This window comes from Myxine glutinosa, chromosome 1 (genome assembly GCF_964187855.1).
Source record: "Myxine glutinosa chromosome 1, kmMyxGlut1.1, whole genome shotgun sequence".
In the NCBI taxonomy this organism is placed as follows: domain Eukaryota; kingdom Metazoa; phylum Chordata; class Myxini; order Myxiniformes; family Myxinidae; genus Myxine; species Myxine glutinosa.
In genome coordinates, this window is record NC_136261.1 from 247,710,857 (window position 1) to 247,726,427 (window position 15,571).

The window sequence follows — 15,571 nt, forward strand, 5'->3', positions numbered from 1 at the left end:
GATGATTTTAGAAGTTTGACCTTGAGTTGACCTTTTACCTTTTGACATTAAAATAGTTGATTTCCCAATTCAGTGAGGCACTATGCAATTGCTGTTTAATTTTCAAGTCAATCAGATGAAAATGGATGATGCATCAGATGAAAATTGATGATTTTAGAAGTTTGACCTTGAGTTGACCTTTTACCTTTTGACATTAAAATAGTTGATTTCCCAATTCAGTGAGGCACTATGCAATTGCTGTTTAATTTTCAAGTCAATCAGATGAAAATGGATGATGCATCAGATGAAAATTGATGATTTTAGAAGTTTGACCTTGAAATGACCTTTTACCTTTTGACATTAAAATAGTTGCTTTTCCAATTCAGAGATGCGCAATGCAATTGCTGTTTAATTTTCAAGTCAATCAGATGAAAATGAATGATGTATCAGATGGAAATTGATGATTTTAGAAGTTTGACCTTGAGTTGACCTTTTACCTTTTGAACTTAAAATAGTTGCTTTCCCAATTCAGAGATGCGCAATGCAATTGCTGTTTAATTTTGAAGTCAATCAGATGAAAATGGATGATGTATCAGATGAAAATTGATGATTTTAGAAGTTTGACCTTGAGTTGACCTTTTACCTTTTGACCTTAAAATAGATGCTTTCCCAATTCAGAGATGCGCTATGCAATTGCTGTTTAATTTTCAAGTCAATCAGATGAAAATGGATGATGCATCAGATGAAAATTGATGATTTTAGAAGTTTGACCTTGAGTTGACCTTTTACCTTTTGACATTAAAATAGTTGATTTCCCAATTCAGTGAGGCACTATGCAATTGCTGTTTAATTTTCAAGTCAATCAGATGAAAATGGATGATGCATCAGATGAAAATTGATGATTTTAGAAGTTTGACCTTGAGTTGACCTTTTACCTTTTGACATTAAAATAGTTGCTTTCCCAATTCAGAAATGCACTATGCAATTGCTGTTTAATTTTCAAGTCAATCAGATGAAAATGGATGATGCATCAGTTGAAAATTGAGGATTTTCGGAGTTTGACCTTGAGTTGACCTTTTGACCTTAAAATAGTTGCTTTCCCAATTCAATGAGACACTATGCAATTGCTGTTTAATTTTCAAGTCAATCAGATGAAAATGGATGATGCATCAGATGGAAATTGATGATTTTAGAAGTTTGACCTTGAGTTGACCTTTTACCTTTTGACCTTAAAATAGTTGCTTTTCCAATTCAGAGATGCGCAATGCAATTGCTGTTTAATTTTCAAGTCAATCAGATGAAAATGAATGATGTATCAGATGGAAATTGATGATTTTAGAAGTTTGACCTTGAGTTGACCTTTTACCTTTTGACCTTAAAATAGTTGCTTTCCCAATTCAGAGATGCGCAATGCAATTGCTGTTTAATTTTGAAGTCAATCAGATGAAAATGGATGATGTATCAGATGAAAATTGATGATTTAAGAAGTTTGACCTTGAGTTGACCTTTTACCTTTTGACCTTAAAATAGATGCTTTCCCAATTCATAGATGCACTATGCAATTGCTGTTTAATTTTCAATTCAATCAGATGAAAATGAATGATGTATCAGATGGAAATTGATGATTTTAGAAGTTTGACCTTGAGTTGACCTTTTACCTTTTGACCTTAAAATAGATGCTTTCCCAATTCATAGATGCACTATGCAATTGCTGTTTAATTTTCAATTCAATCAGATGAAAATGAATGATGTATCAGATGGAAATTGATGATTTTAGAAGTTTGACCTTGAGTTGACCTTTAACCTTTTGACATTAAAATAGTTGCTTTCCCAATTCAGTTAGGCACTATGCAATTGCTGTTTAATTTTCAAGTCAATCAGATGAAAATGGATGATGTATCAGATGAAAATTGATAATTTTAGAAGTTTGATCTTGAGTTGACCTTTTACATTTTGACATTAAAATAGTTGCTTTCCCAATTCAGTGATGCACTATGCAATTGCTGTTTAATTTTCAAGTCAATCAGATGAAAATGGATGATGCATCAGATGAAAATTGATGATTTTAGAAGTTTGACCTTGAGTTGACCTTTAACCTTTTGACATTAAAATAATTGCTTTCCCAATTCAGAGATGCACTATTCAATTGCTGTTTAATTTTCAAGTCAATCAGATGAAAATGGATGATGTATCAGATGAAAATTGATGATTTTAGAAGTTTGACCTTGAAATGACCTTTTACCTTTTGACATTAAAATAGTTGCTTTCCCAATTCAGAGATGCGCAATGCAATTGCTGTTTAATTTTCAAGTCAATCAGATGAAAATGGATGATGCATCAGATGAAAATTGATGATTTTAGAAGTTTAACCTTGAAATGACCTTTTACCTTTTGACATTAAAATAGTTGCTTTCCCAATTCAGAGATGCGCAATGCAATTGCTGTTTAATTTTCAAGTCAATCAGATGAAAATGAATGATGTATCAGATGAAAATTGATGATTTTAGAAGTTTGACCTTGAAATGACCTTTTACCTTTTGACATTAAAATAGTTGCTTTCCCAATTCAGAGATGTGCAATGCAATTGCTGTTTAATTTTCAAGTCAATCAGATGAAAATGAATGATGTATCAGATGGAAATTGATGATTTTAGAAGTTTGACCTTGAGTTGACCTTTTACCTTTTGACCTTAAAATAGATGCTTTCCCAATTCAGAGATGCGCTATGCAATTGCTGTTTAATTTTCAAGTCAATCAGATGAAAATGGATGATGCATCAGATGAAAATTGATGATTTTAGAAGTTTGACCTTGAGTTGACCTTTTACCTTTTGACATTAAAATAGTTGATTTCCCAATTCAGTGAGGCACTATGCAATTGCTGTTTAATTTTCAAGTCAACCAGATGAAAATGGATGATGTATCAGATGTAAATTGATGATTTTAGAAGTTTGACCTTGATTTAGCCTTTGACCTTTTCACTTCAAAAAATAGTTGCTTTCCTAATTCACTGAAGCAATATGCAATTGCTGTTTAATTTTCTAGTAATTCGGATGACAAATGATGATTTAAAACAATATGACTTCAAGATGACCTTTGACATCAAAATCAATATGCTTCTCAGTTGTGACTACCTCTACAACTTGGTAACGTTTCATGACGATCGGTTTAGAATTGTGACCTGTAGGCGATAATGGGTAGTAGAAACAGACAAATGAAAAATCACTCATAGAGCGACACTTGGCAAAACAGAACAAAGTAGCATGGCACTCAGTGGAGCATCCTTTTGACCTCAAAAATAATTAGTGGTTTAATTCAGTGACCTGATATGCAAATCGTTTTCAAAGTTTAAGTTAATCAGATGAAAATTGACAATTTTAGAAATTGGGCCTATGTTGACCTTTTGGCCTATGTTGACCTCAAAAATTGTTGGTGGTTGCTTTCAGTAAGGTGATATGAAAATCTTTTTCAAATTTCAAGTCAATCGGATGAAAATTGAGGATTTTAGAAATTTGAAAAAATTGGTTAACTTTTGGCCTATGTTGACCGTTTGGCCTAAGCTAATCTCAAAAATAGTTGGTGGTTGAATTCAGTTAGCCGATATGCAAATCCTCTTCAAATTTGAAGTCAATCGGATGAAAATTGAGGATTTTAGAAATTTGAAAACGTTGGTTGACCTTTGGCCTATGTTTGACCTTTTGGTCGATGTTGATCTCAAAAATAGTTGGTGGTTGAATTCAGTTTGCCGATATGTATATCCTATTCAAATTTTAAGTCAATCGGATGAAAATTGTGAATTTTAGAGATTTAAAAAAAGTGGTTGACCTTTGGCCTATGTTGACCTTTTGACGCCAAAATTATATAGGATTTTGTCGGCCTACGAACTCTACCATTTGGTAAAGTTTTGTGAAGATTGGGTGTCCTGGAGGCAAGTGTAAGTTAGCGGACAGACAAACACCCACACCCACACCCACACCCACACACACGACACACACACACACACACACACACACACACACACACACACACACACACACACACACACACACAAACCGGAGTGAGCAATATACTTGCAATTTTTTTTTTTTTTTTTTTTTGCCAAGTAACAAACAGACAGAATAACGCACGAGATCAATCAATATGCTTGAAAAATCTTCGATTTTGCAAGTAACAACATTACCTTTGCCAAAGGAATTGAAGCAGTGATCCGATGTCACAGATGCTAAAACCATCAACGAGAAGTCGATGCGAGAAGTCGATGTGAGCAGAGAATGCTCATTTTTAAATTAAATTTTTCTTTTTATTAATTACTAGCAGAAGTACCCGGCATTGCGGGGCGGGGGAGGGGAGGGGGAGGGGAGGGGGAGGGGAACGGGGGGGGAGGGGGAGAAGAGGGGGGGGAGGGGAGAAGAGGGGGGGGAGGGGAGAAGAGGGGGGGGAGGGGGAGAAGAGGGGGGGAGGGGAGAAGAGGGGAGGGGGAGGGGGGAGAAGAGGGGGGGGGGAGGGGAGAAGAGGGGGGGGAGGGGAGAAGAGGGGGGGGGAGGGGAGAAGAGGGGGGGGAGGGGAGAAGAGGGGGGGGAGGGGAGAAGAGGGAGGGGGAGGGGAGAAGAGGGGGGGGAGGGGAGAAGAGGGGGGGGAGGAGGGGGGAGAAGAGGGGGGGGGAGGAGAAGAGGGGGGGAGGGGGAGAAGAGGGGGGGGAGGGGAGAAGAGGGGGGGAGGGGAGAAGAGGGGGGGGGAGGGGGGAGAAGAGGGGGGGGAGGGGAGAAGAGGGGGAGGGAGGGGGGGAAGAGGGGGGGAGGGGAGAAGAGGGGGGAGGAGGAGAGAAGAGGGGGGGGAGGGGAGAAGAGGGTGGGGAGGGGAGAAGAGGGGGGGAGGGGAGAAGAGGGGGGGGAGGGGAGAGAGGGGGGGAGGAGAGAAGAGGGGGGAGGGGAGGAGAGAAGAGGGAGAAGGGGGGAGGGGAGGAGAGGGGGGAGGGGGGAGGGTGATGGGGGAGGGGGAAGGGGGGAGGGGAGGGGGAGGGGGGGGGGAGGGGAGGGGAAGGGGGGGGGGAGGGGGGAGGGGAAGGGGGGAGGGGGAGGGGGAGGGGAAGGGGGAGGGGGAGGGGGGAGGGTGAAGGGGGGAGGGGGAGGGGAAGGGGGGAGGGGGAGGGGAAGGGGGGGGAGGGGAGGGGAAGGGGGGGGGAGGGGAGGGGAAGGGGGGGAGGGGAGGGGGGAGGGGGGGAGGGGGTGGGGGAAGGGGAGGGAAGGGGGAAGGGGAGGGTGGGGGGAGGGGAGGGAAGGGGGGAGGGGGAGGGGGGAAGGGGAGGGAAGGGGAAGGGGAGGGAGGGGGAAGGGGAGGGAAGGGGGGGAAGGGGAGGGAGGGGGAAGGGGAGGGAGGGGGAAGGGGAGGGAGGGGGAAGGGGATGGGAGGGGGAGGGGAGAAGAGGGGGGAGGGGAGAAGAGGGGGGAGGAGAGAAGAGGGGGAGGGAGAGAAGAGGGGGGAGAGGGAGGAAGAGGGGGGAGGAGAGAAGAGGGGGAGGAGAAGAGGGGGAGGGGGAGGGGGAGAAGGGGGGAGGAGAGAAGAGGGGGAGGGGGAGGGGAGGAGAAGGGGGGAGGGGAGGAGAGGGGGAGGGGGGAGGGGGAGGGGGAGGGGAGGGAGGGTGGGGGGAGGGGTAGTGGGAGGGGGGAGGGGAAGGGGGAGGGTGGCGGGAGGAGGGGGGAGGGGGTGGGGGGGGAGTTAGAGGGGGGAGGGGGGGGAGGAGTAGGGGAGGGGAGGGGGAGGGGGAGGGGGGAAAAAAAACATGGATCTAAAGATGAAAGAAAAAAATACCTATGTGATGTGAATGGCAATGTTCCTCGCTGAAATGTGAAAAAACGCAATCGCGCAGCAAGGAACATCACGTGATCGCTCTGAGCGATCGATTGCAACTCTGCGTCGTGTCATGGGCGTGGCCAACGTGGCCTCATGCCCCCAGGTGATTGGCTAACTCGAGCTGCGAGAGAGCCATAATGCGCTACGTATGGCAAAAAATATGGATCTAAAGATGAAAGGGAAAAAAACCTATGTGGTGTGAATGGCAATGTTCCTCGCTGAAATGTGAAAAAACGGAATCGCTTTTCGCTCTGAAATACGTGCGAACGCGTAACTGAGTTAATGGCGGCAAGGAACATCACGTGATCGCTCTGAGCGAATCAGCACGCTGCTCTGCCATTCCGGTCATAATATGCCTCGCTGAAATGCGCTGAGGTAAAAATATGGTTTAAAAATATTATGATTTTTTTTTTAGGTCGACCATGTTCTTCCCAGGCTCAATATTTTTCTTTTTTTCTTTTTTCTTTTTTTTGTATACAAGATCGAGAGCTCGTGAAAGAGCTAACATTAATCACACAAAAAGACAAACCGACACACAAAACACAAAAAACAAGGGGAGCGGCAGACAAGATGGGGAGAGAGGGGGAAGGACACAAAAGAGAGGGGGAAGAGGGGGAAGGACACAAACACAACATTTGAGAGCAGGGACATCGGAGGGACTTGGGGGGAGGTGGGAGAGGATTAAAACATATGAACACTGCAAGGACTCTGGGGTGAATTACCGGGGGTAGAAAAGATCAAGGTTTTCGATGGGGGACGATAAGAGATGGTGGTTTGAACAGCTGTTTTAAAGACCTGGAGGAGGGAGTGGGATTGAAGGGAGTGGGGGAGTTTGTTCCAGAGGCGGGAGAAAAGAGGGAATGAAAGAGTGAAGGTGAGCAGAGAGCCCTAGACTTTGGAGACTTTGGCAGTTTAACCATAAGAGGGTTGCAGGCAGATCTTGTGCGACCTGAAGGAATATTGGGGGGACAGAGCACAGAGAGAGCTGGGGGAGCAAGGCCGGAGAGGAGTCGGTCGAAGACAGAAAGACCACCAACCTGCCTGCGGTGAGTGAGTGAAATGCCCTCGGCGTTGACTACATCGCAGGAGAATGGCCATGTTTGGCCAAATGGCCATGTTTGTGCCAAATATCAAGCACGTGAGCCTCTCCGTTTAGGAGTCTACCGGTAACATTACACACACACACACACACACACACACACACACACACACACACACACACACACACACACACACACACACACACACACACACACACACACACACACACACACACACACAAACTGTGTTTTATATATATAGATTTCTAAATTAATTAATCAAGTTAATTCTTAATTTTTTTTAATTAAAATTTTCATCATAAATAAGTGGCTGAGTATTTGATATAATGTATATTATGGTGCCCATTGATGGATGAGTATATTAGGGTGGGTCTTTTGGGTGTTCGGGATATTTTGGGTCCTCGGGAACCTTTGGGTCATCGGGGACTTTTGGGTATTTTGGGTGTTCGGGATCTTTTGGGTCCTCGGGAACTTTTGTGTCATCTGGGTCCTTGGGGACTTTTGGGTCCTCTGGGACTTTTGGGTCCTCTGGGCCTTTTGAGTCCTCAAAAGTTCCAGCATGACAGTTCCATTGCTTCTTTTGTAAGGGTTAAAGCTACGGTTTTACGTACAAGCCGCGTCATCAAAAAGTCAGTATGCCAGACTCTGAAAAGTCATTATTTTTCAACTTTCTTGACCTGCAGGAACCATGCAACACCTGTGTGGAAGCCGTTGCTTAGTGTCCTTCATTTACCCATTTACCCATTTACCTATTTTTTTTCGTCCACTATCTGTAGAAGAGGCCTCTACCCCCAATGTTTATAGATGCCAATCGAATTCAAATTGAAACCTATCTGTTGTTTATGCTGCCACGATCTTTCCAGGTAGACCATTCCACTGTACCTCATTACATATATCCTGCCAGCCCAGTTTATGTAACAAACATGGGAAAATTATTTTAAAGACAAATGATTTATTGATGCTAGGCAAATGGACGTGAAGGTGGAATGCAGCGTCTTACTGGTCTGTGGGTTAATGGGTAGGGAGCTTTGTTTGGCAGCCTTGTGCTGGTTACCCTGTAGTGCTCTGCTCTGTCGTGGCACCAACTGGGTGGTGTAGGTTGTTTGGGCCGCCTCCTGATCCGCACCACATTTCGTGCACGGCTCGCGGGTCACGTGACACGCTGGATGCGTCTCCCGATCCTGCCATTGCAATTCTCCCTGTATTCCCAAACTTCCGATCAACAGAAATTGCCACCATATAATTTCCTCATGCCTTTGACCAATTTCGCGCATAGAAGAGTAAAAATACAACAAATCAAAAGTTTTAGGCCTTTTGCAACAGTAAGAATGAAAAAACGCATTATTAGGAGCATTTACAAATTGATTTATTAGTAATTATAGCAGCGATTAAAAAATCAATCCCGATTCCATGGACAATTCTTTAATAAAATTAGGGTTAAGTAGCAATACCTTGTAAAATGTCGAAATAATTGACCCATTATGTTAATCCATAATGTGTTTCCTGCCAGCAACAATCAGTATCTCAATCCCTTTATGATCTTCCCTCTGGAAGGATTTCCTTGATTTGATGTAAGCGTTTGATCTGCAGAACGTGTTAATCAATATGTAAATTGGGCGACGCTGCTCTTTTGTCTTCAAACGGCCAATCAATTTGTGACCTTTAAGCCCCCCCCCCCCGCCCCCATATGCTTGCACCGCAGATTCCCACAGTGCGTGATTACTACTTGGTTACAGAAATGTGCTGAGTGCATGCACTTTGTGGTGTTAATAAACCAAAACTCGGCATCCACAGCACGGTCCAGGAGTATTGAAATGCAAAATAGCAAAGTTTGTTGTTTATAGTCTCCAAGAAGAATGGTATCTCCAAGAACAATCCTCTTCAAGACATTCTGTCACTCAAGCTTTTGTGTCTCACTATCTGCCATGATCTTTCCTGGGAAAACCACATTTCCAAGCTGGCCTCCAAAGCCAGTCGCCGACTGGGCATCCTCTGTCGTGTGAAGTCCTTCCTTGGCACACCTGAGCTCCTCACCACATACAAGGCTTTCATCCGCAGCTCAATGGAGTACTGCTCTCCCCTCTGGGCTGGTGCTCCTGCCTCACACATAGCTCGGCTTCACGCTGTTGAAACCAAAGCTTTCAGAATCATTGGAATCTCCCGCGATGAAGCTAACTCCGAGGGCATTTCACTCACTCACCACAGGCAGGTTGGTGGTCTTTCTGTCTTCTACAGACTCCTCTCCGGCCTTGCTCCCCCAGCCGGCATGTCTGTGCTATGTCCCCCAAATATTCCTACAGGTCGCACAAGATCTGCCAGCAACCCTGTTCTGGTTAAACTGCCAAAATCAAGACTCTCTGCTCACCTTCACGCTTTCATTCCTCTTCTCTCCCACCTCTGGAACAAACTCCCTCACTCTCTTCAATCCCACTTCTCCCTCCAGGTCTTTAAAACAACTGTTCACCACCATCTCTTATCTCCCCCCATCCAAAACCTTGATCTTTTCTACCCCCATTAATTCACCCCAGATCCACATTTTTAATGAAATACCGACTTCTTTCCTGGAAGTCCGAGCAGTGTCCATGTGTTTTATACCTCTCACAACCCCTCCCCCATTCCCATGCCTCCTCCCCCCAAGCCTTCTCCCTCCCACAGATCTCCCGATGTCCCTGCTCTCAAATGTTGTACTTGTGTGCTTCCCTCCCTCTCCCCATCTTGTCTCTCGCTCCCTTTATCTTATGTTTTATGTGTCAGTTTGTCTTTTTGTGATAAATGTTAGCTCTTACACGAGCCTCGATCTTGTATACAAAAAAAAACAAAAAAATATAAATTGGAGGAAATAAATGGAAGTAAAACGTGGGATGAAAAATGGGCACCTGCATGGTTCGGTCACAGCAAGTGGAGGTCATTATGATATGACGCAAGCATTATGGACGCTTTCCAATGAAGAATAGACTATAAAGTAAGACATTAACAAGTATTCGTTTTTCCCTACTGCGAGGTGGCTCAACGGATCATTTTGAAACTCTGCATGACGATTCATGACGTCAATGCGCAAAAACGAATGAAGCCTTTTTTTAAATTTCCATCCAAGTCGTGAGATAATTAACTTGAAATGTAATTGCATGATATCAAATACAATCTATATTTAGTGGAGCAAGTGTTTGCATGTGTATATGTTTGCTCTATACCCATTGGTTGGACAGCTGGCCTGACACCATCCACAATCGTAACTTGGAAAAAATATACTTCTGCCATTTTGGTAAGCCTCAGACATCCTCGGAAATGACATATCCGCGATTGCCATACCTTCCATATACGTTTAACGTTTAGTGTAAAACGACCTAAGCGACTGTTAAGGATCATCAAATATCGAAAGGTTGGAGCCAACAAGCATCATGGCCCTTGTGAATGCGATACGACGTATTGACCTCAGGGTTCAGGCCTTAGGCTTCAGCCCATAGTGTCAGTATATGGCCATTGCAATTATTATTATCCAAGCTAAATAAGCGCGATAATGAAATAAGCACGATAAAATTTTTTACCTTAAATGTAATGTGTTTACATTTAAGTGTTTAAATGTAATGTGTTTGTAATGTGTTTGAATGTAATGTAATGTGTAATGTAATGTGTTTGTGTTTACATGTAATGTGTTTGTGTTTACATGTAATGTGTTTGTGTTTACCTTAAATGTAATGTGTTTACATCTCGCGAGATCTTGGAGACGGCGGCAGCGATTCTCGAAGCTCCACACGGTCTCCACGTTTTTCGAAGTTAAGTCTGTTCACAATTGTATTTTGTCGAAACTGTATTTATCCTTCGTTGTGTGAAGTTATTGTGTGCAACTTTGGTTGTTTCTCGGTGTTTATCTTTCATAAATTGATCGTCTGTTTGCCGTGTCGCGAGCAAGGCCTTTGCCGCGTCGCGAACGATTTGTAATCGAAGTTAAGTGATTGTTCCCATTTGTATTTTCGTTAAAACTGTATTTATTTATGGTGTTGTACGTATATTTTGTCCCGACGAAGATTTTTCGGTGCAAATCTTTCATACCTGTATTGAAAATCGTGTTAATTCGTGTCGTGTCTTGAGGCCTTGTACAGTGTGCACTGTACAACCTTGAGGCTTTGTTTTTCTCTCAGTGGTCCATCGTTTGTGATCCAATAACTTTCGTTCTCTGTATTCCCAGTCTTTTCACCCATAGCCTACTTCCTTGTGTAAATCTCCTCAAAAAAAAACAAAAAAACATTTCCTTCTCTGTTCTCATTCATTTATTTCTTCTTATTCGTTCGTTCGTTCTTCGACCACGTGTTTCTCCCCCATTTCCCCAGATAGTTTTCACTCATTAACCTTCAATGTTTACACTTTCCCCTCAAGTTATGTATTCCGTCATATTTTATAACACCTTTTTCTTCTTCTTCTTTAAAAGGCTGCTTTCGACTTGCTCACCAAATCAATTCATCCCAAAAAAAATATCCATCTCCTATAGTGCCTTTTTTCTACATTCCCTAAACTCTCCTGCACTCCATCCTCCATCCAGCGTCCTTAAACGTATTTTTAACTCGAAGGTCACAAGAAACTCCTTCTGCAATAAATGTTCGTTTCCCATAAATCGTACACTTTCAAAAATCCAATCTCACCCCTCCCCTCCAAATCTTCCCCATAACCCCTCCCCTCCAAATCTTCCCCATCACCCCTCCCCTCCAAATCTTCCCCATCACCCATCCCTTTCAAATCTCCCCCCTTGCCCCCTCCCTCCTAAACTACCCCCTCACCCCTCCCCGCCAAGACGCCCCCTCGCCCCTCCCCTCCTAGACTCCTGCCTCACCCCTCCCCTCCAAATCTCCCCCATATCCCATCCCTTTCAAATCCCTCCCCTTGTCCCTTCCCTCCCAAACTCCCCCCTCACCCCTCCCCTTCAAATCTCCCCACCCTCATTGCTTCTCAATTTCCCCCCTCTCACTCCCCCTCCTCAAAGCGTCCTCCCCGCTTCTTCCCCCTTCAAACTCTCACCTCCATCTCCCCCAACCTTCTGCCTCGCTCTTCCCCCTCCTCAAATAACACCTCATTGTGGCTCACCCAATCACCATCAAACCTTTTGTCCGCCCCATCCTTCCCTTTCTCCGAGCTATTCTGAAATCTCTGACACACCTTCAACAGCTCTCCCTACCTCTTCCACCTCTTCCACATCTTACCCTACCCCTCCTCCCCCCTGTTCTGTATCTGATGCTCCCCCTTCCTCTTCATTAACGGAATGGACCTCAAACATCCGGGGCCTTCGTTCAAACTTAACTGATCTCTCCATACAGGTTGCTTCTGTCAAACCAGACGTGATCTGCTTAACAGAAACTTTCCTCCTTTATGATGTCTCTGATTCCATAGTATCTCTCCCGGGCTACTCCCTCCTCCGGTATGATAGACCTGAGCCTCGTCCTGGAGGCGGGGTTGCTATCTTTATCAAAAACTCTCTTCCTCACTCGCCCTGCACTGCACTCTCTCCACCTCACCCCCAGGAATACCTCTGGCTACGGCTTCCCCTTCGCTCCCACCTCTTGTTCATATGTGTGTTGTACCGTCCACCAAACAGTGATGACTCCATCTACATCTCGCTGTCTGATGATATGGACCAACTTCTATCTACTCATCCCAACTCTCTCTTCCTCATATGTGGTGATTTCAACTGTCATCATGCCAGTTGGCTGGGTGTGGGTACCTCTCTCACCAGCCATGGCTCCTCAGCAAAGGACTTCTGCGACTCACTGGGACTGACACAATCTGTCAATTTCCCGACCCGGATCTCAGTCAACGGAACATCTTCTCTTCTGGACTTGGTTATGACTAACTTCCCTGAAAATGTCTGCTGCTCTTCTTCTGCTCCGATCGGATCATCTGATCATGTCCTTGTTAAAGTGGACATCTCTCTGACCATCCTCAGGGAGCCTGCTCAGCGTCGACGAGTCTGGCATTTCACTCAGGCCAACTGGCACGGTCTTCAAGCAGCCATCAATCATCTGGACTGGTCTCCCATCTCTACCACCTCTGACATCAACTCATCCTGGGAATTCTTCCAAAGTAAATTGCTCTCTCTCATGCACAGATTTATCCCATCTCGTCTTCAGTTGTCATACCCTTCCTCCTGTCCATGGTACACGGAATCTTGTGGTGAGGCTGTTGCCCAGAAACAACTTGCCTTCGTCTCCTGGAAAGCAAATCCAACGGAAGGAAACCTCATTTCCTTTCACAAAGCCCGAAACAAGTGTGTGTCCACCCTCAGGAGAGCCAGGAAACAATATCTCTCCGTTCTCAAGACCGAACTCTCTTATCTGTCTCCCTCTTCCAAATCCTGGTGGCGTCTGGTCAAATCCGTTTCTGGTGTTTGTTCCCCCTCCATCCCCTCCCTTACCTCAAACGGCTACACAGCTGACTCCGCACGTGAAAAAGCTGAATGCCTCAACTCTGTGTTTGCCTCTAAATCTTGTGTCCCAAACCCATCCCTCTCTATACCCACCATACCCAGTCGTACCCTGCTGCTCCTGGACTCCGTGTCCTTTCCTCCTGACAAGGTGGAAAAGTTTCTGTCAACCCTCGACTCTGATTCTGCAACTGGACCCGACGGCATCAGCCCACGGGTCCTAAAATCCTGCTCTGCTGCTCTATTTCACCCTCTCTCTGTTCTCTTCACCTTCTCTTTTGCTCAAGGTCAACTGCCATCTGCTTGGAAATCAGCCAACATCACCGCTTTGCACAAAAAAGGTGCAAAAACAGATCCTAGCAACTACAGACCAATCAGCCTTCTCCCAATTATCAGCAAAGTCATGGAATCCATCATTGCTTCGGATATGAAATCTTTCCTCTTCTCCAATGGCTTGATCTCTGATCATCAATTTGGTTTCAGACCAGGTCACTCTACTCTGGACATGCTGCTTCTGCTGTCTCAACAATGGATGGAGGTCCTCAATGCCAAACAGGAAATTAGAGCTGTCTCCCTCGACATATCACGTGCCTTCGACACGGTCTGGCACCCCGCTCTGCTCACCAAACTCTCCTCCTTTGGTATCCATGGAAATCTCCATGCATGGCTGGCGGACTTCCTCTCTAGTCGTCGTCAACGTGTGGCCCTGAATGGGTTTCTCTCATCTCCTCTTCCTGTTCAGGCTGGAGTTCCCCAAGGCAGTGTTCTGGGCCCCGTGCTTTTTCTGGTCTTCATCAATGATCTCTCTGACTCTCTCGAAAATCCTCTCTATCTCTTTGCTGATGACTCCACTCTCTGCCGCTCCATTCCTCTTCCCTCAGATCGGCAGTCTGCTGCCTCCTCACTCTCTGAAGACCTGGACAAAATCACAGACTGGTCAAACAAGTGGAACATGTCTTTCAATCCTGACAAATCTCACACTCTTACTATGTCTCTCCGAAAAGATCGACTGGACAACCCTCCCATCTACTTTCTCAACAATCCTCTCCAAGAAGTTCTGTCGCTCAAGATTTTGGGTCTCACTATCTGCCATGATCTTTCTTGGGAAAACCACATTTCCAAGCTGGCCTCCAAAGCCAGTCGCCGACTGGGCATCCTCCGTCGTGCGAAGTCCTTCCTCGGCACACCTGAGCTCCTCACCACATACAAGGCTTTCATCCGCAGCTCAATGGAATACTGTTCTCCCCTATGGGCCGGTGCTCCTGCCTCACACCTAGCTCGGCTTCACGCTGTTGAAACCAAAGCTTTCAGAATTATTGGAATCTCCCGCGATGAAGCTATCTCTGAGGGCCTTTCACTCACTCACCGCAGGCAGGTAGGTGGTCTTTCTGTCTTCTACCGACTCCTCTCCGGCCTTGCACCCCCAGCTCTCTCTGTGCTCTGTCCCCCAAATATTCCTACAGGTCGCACAAGATCTGCCAGCAACCCTCTGATGGTTAAACTGCCGAAATCTCGGCTCTCTGCTCACCTTCACTCTTTCATTCCTCTTTTCTCCCGCCTCTGGAACAAACTCCCTCACTCCCTTCAATCCCACTCCTCCCTCCAGGTCTTTAAAACAGCTGTTCACCACCATCTCTTATCTTCCCCCATCCAAAACCTTGATCTTTTCTACCCCCGCTAATTCACCCCAGATCCACCTTGTTTGAAATTCCAACTTCTTTCCTGGAAGTCCTGGCAGTGTCCATATGTTTTATACCTCTCCCACCGCCCCCTTCCCATGCCCCCCCCCCCAAAGCCCTCACCCTCTCTCAGATCTCTCGATGTCTCCATGTCTCTCGGTCCCTGCTCTCAAATGTTGTGTTTGTGTCCTTCCCCCTCTCTCCCCATCTTGTCTACCGCTCCCGATGTTATATGTTTTATGTGTCGGTTTGTCTTTCTGTGTGATTAATGTTCGCTCTTTCACGAGCCTCGATATTGTATACAAAAAAAAAAAAAAAAAAAAAAAAAATGGTGGTTGATCCACCTTGAATAGAAGGAAAAAGTGACATTTTGGGCCTTACCCTTTGTCGGAGCAAAAGTGAGAACAATGGGGGTGGATGTTCATACAGGTTACTTAGCCCTTTAAATCCCCAGGTTACTTAACCCTGCAAGAGTGCAAGTCCCCAAACAGCTGAGTCCCCACCCCCTGGGGTATGAGCCGAGGGTCAATCCATAAAATCTTCACATATATCATGTGTGCCCAAATGTTGATTGGACATGCAAAGTTTTATTTGA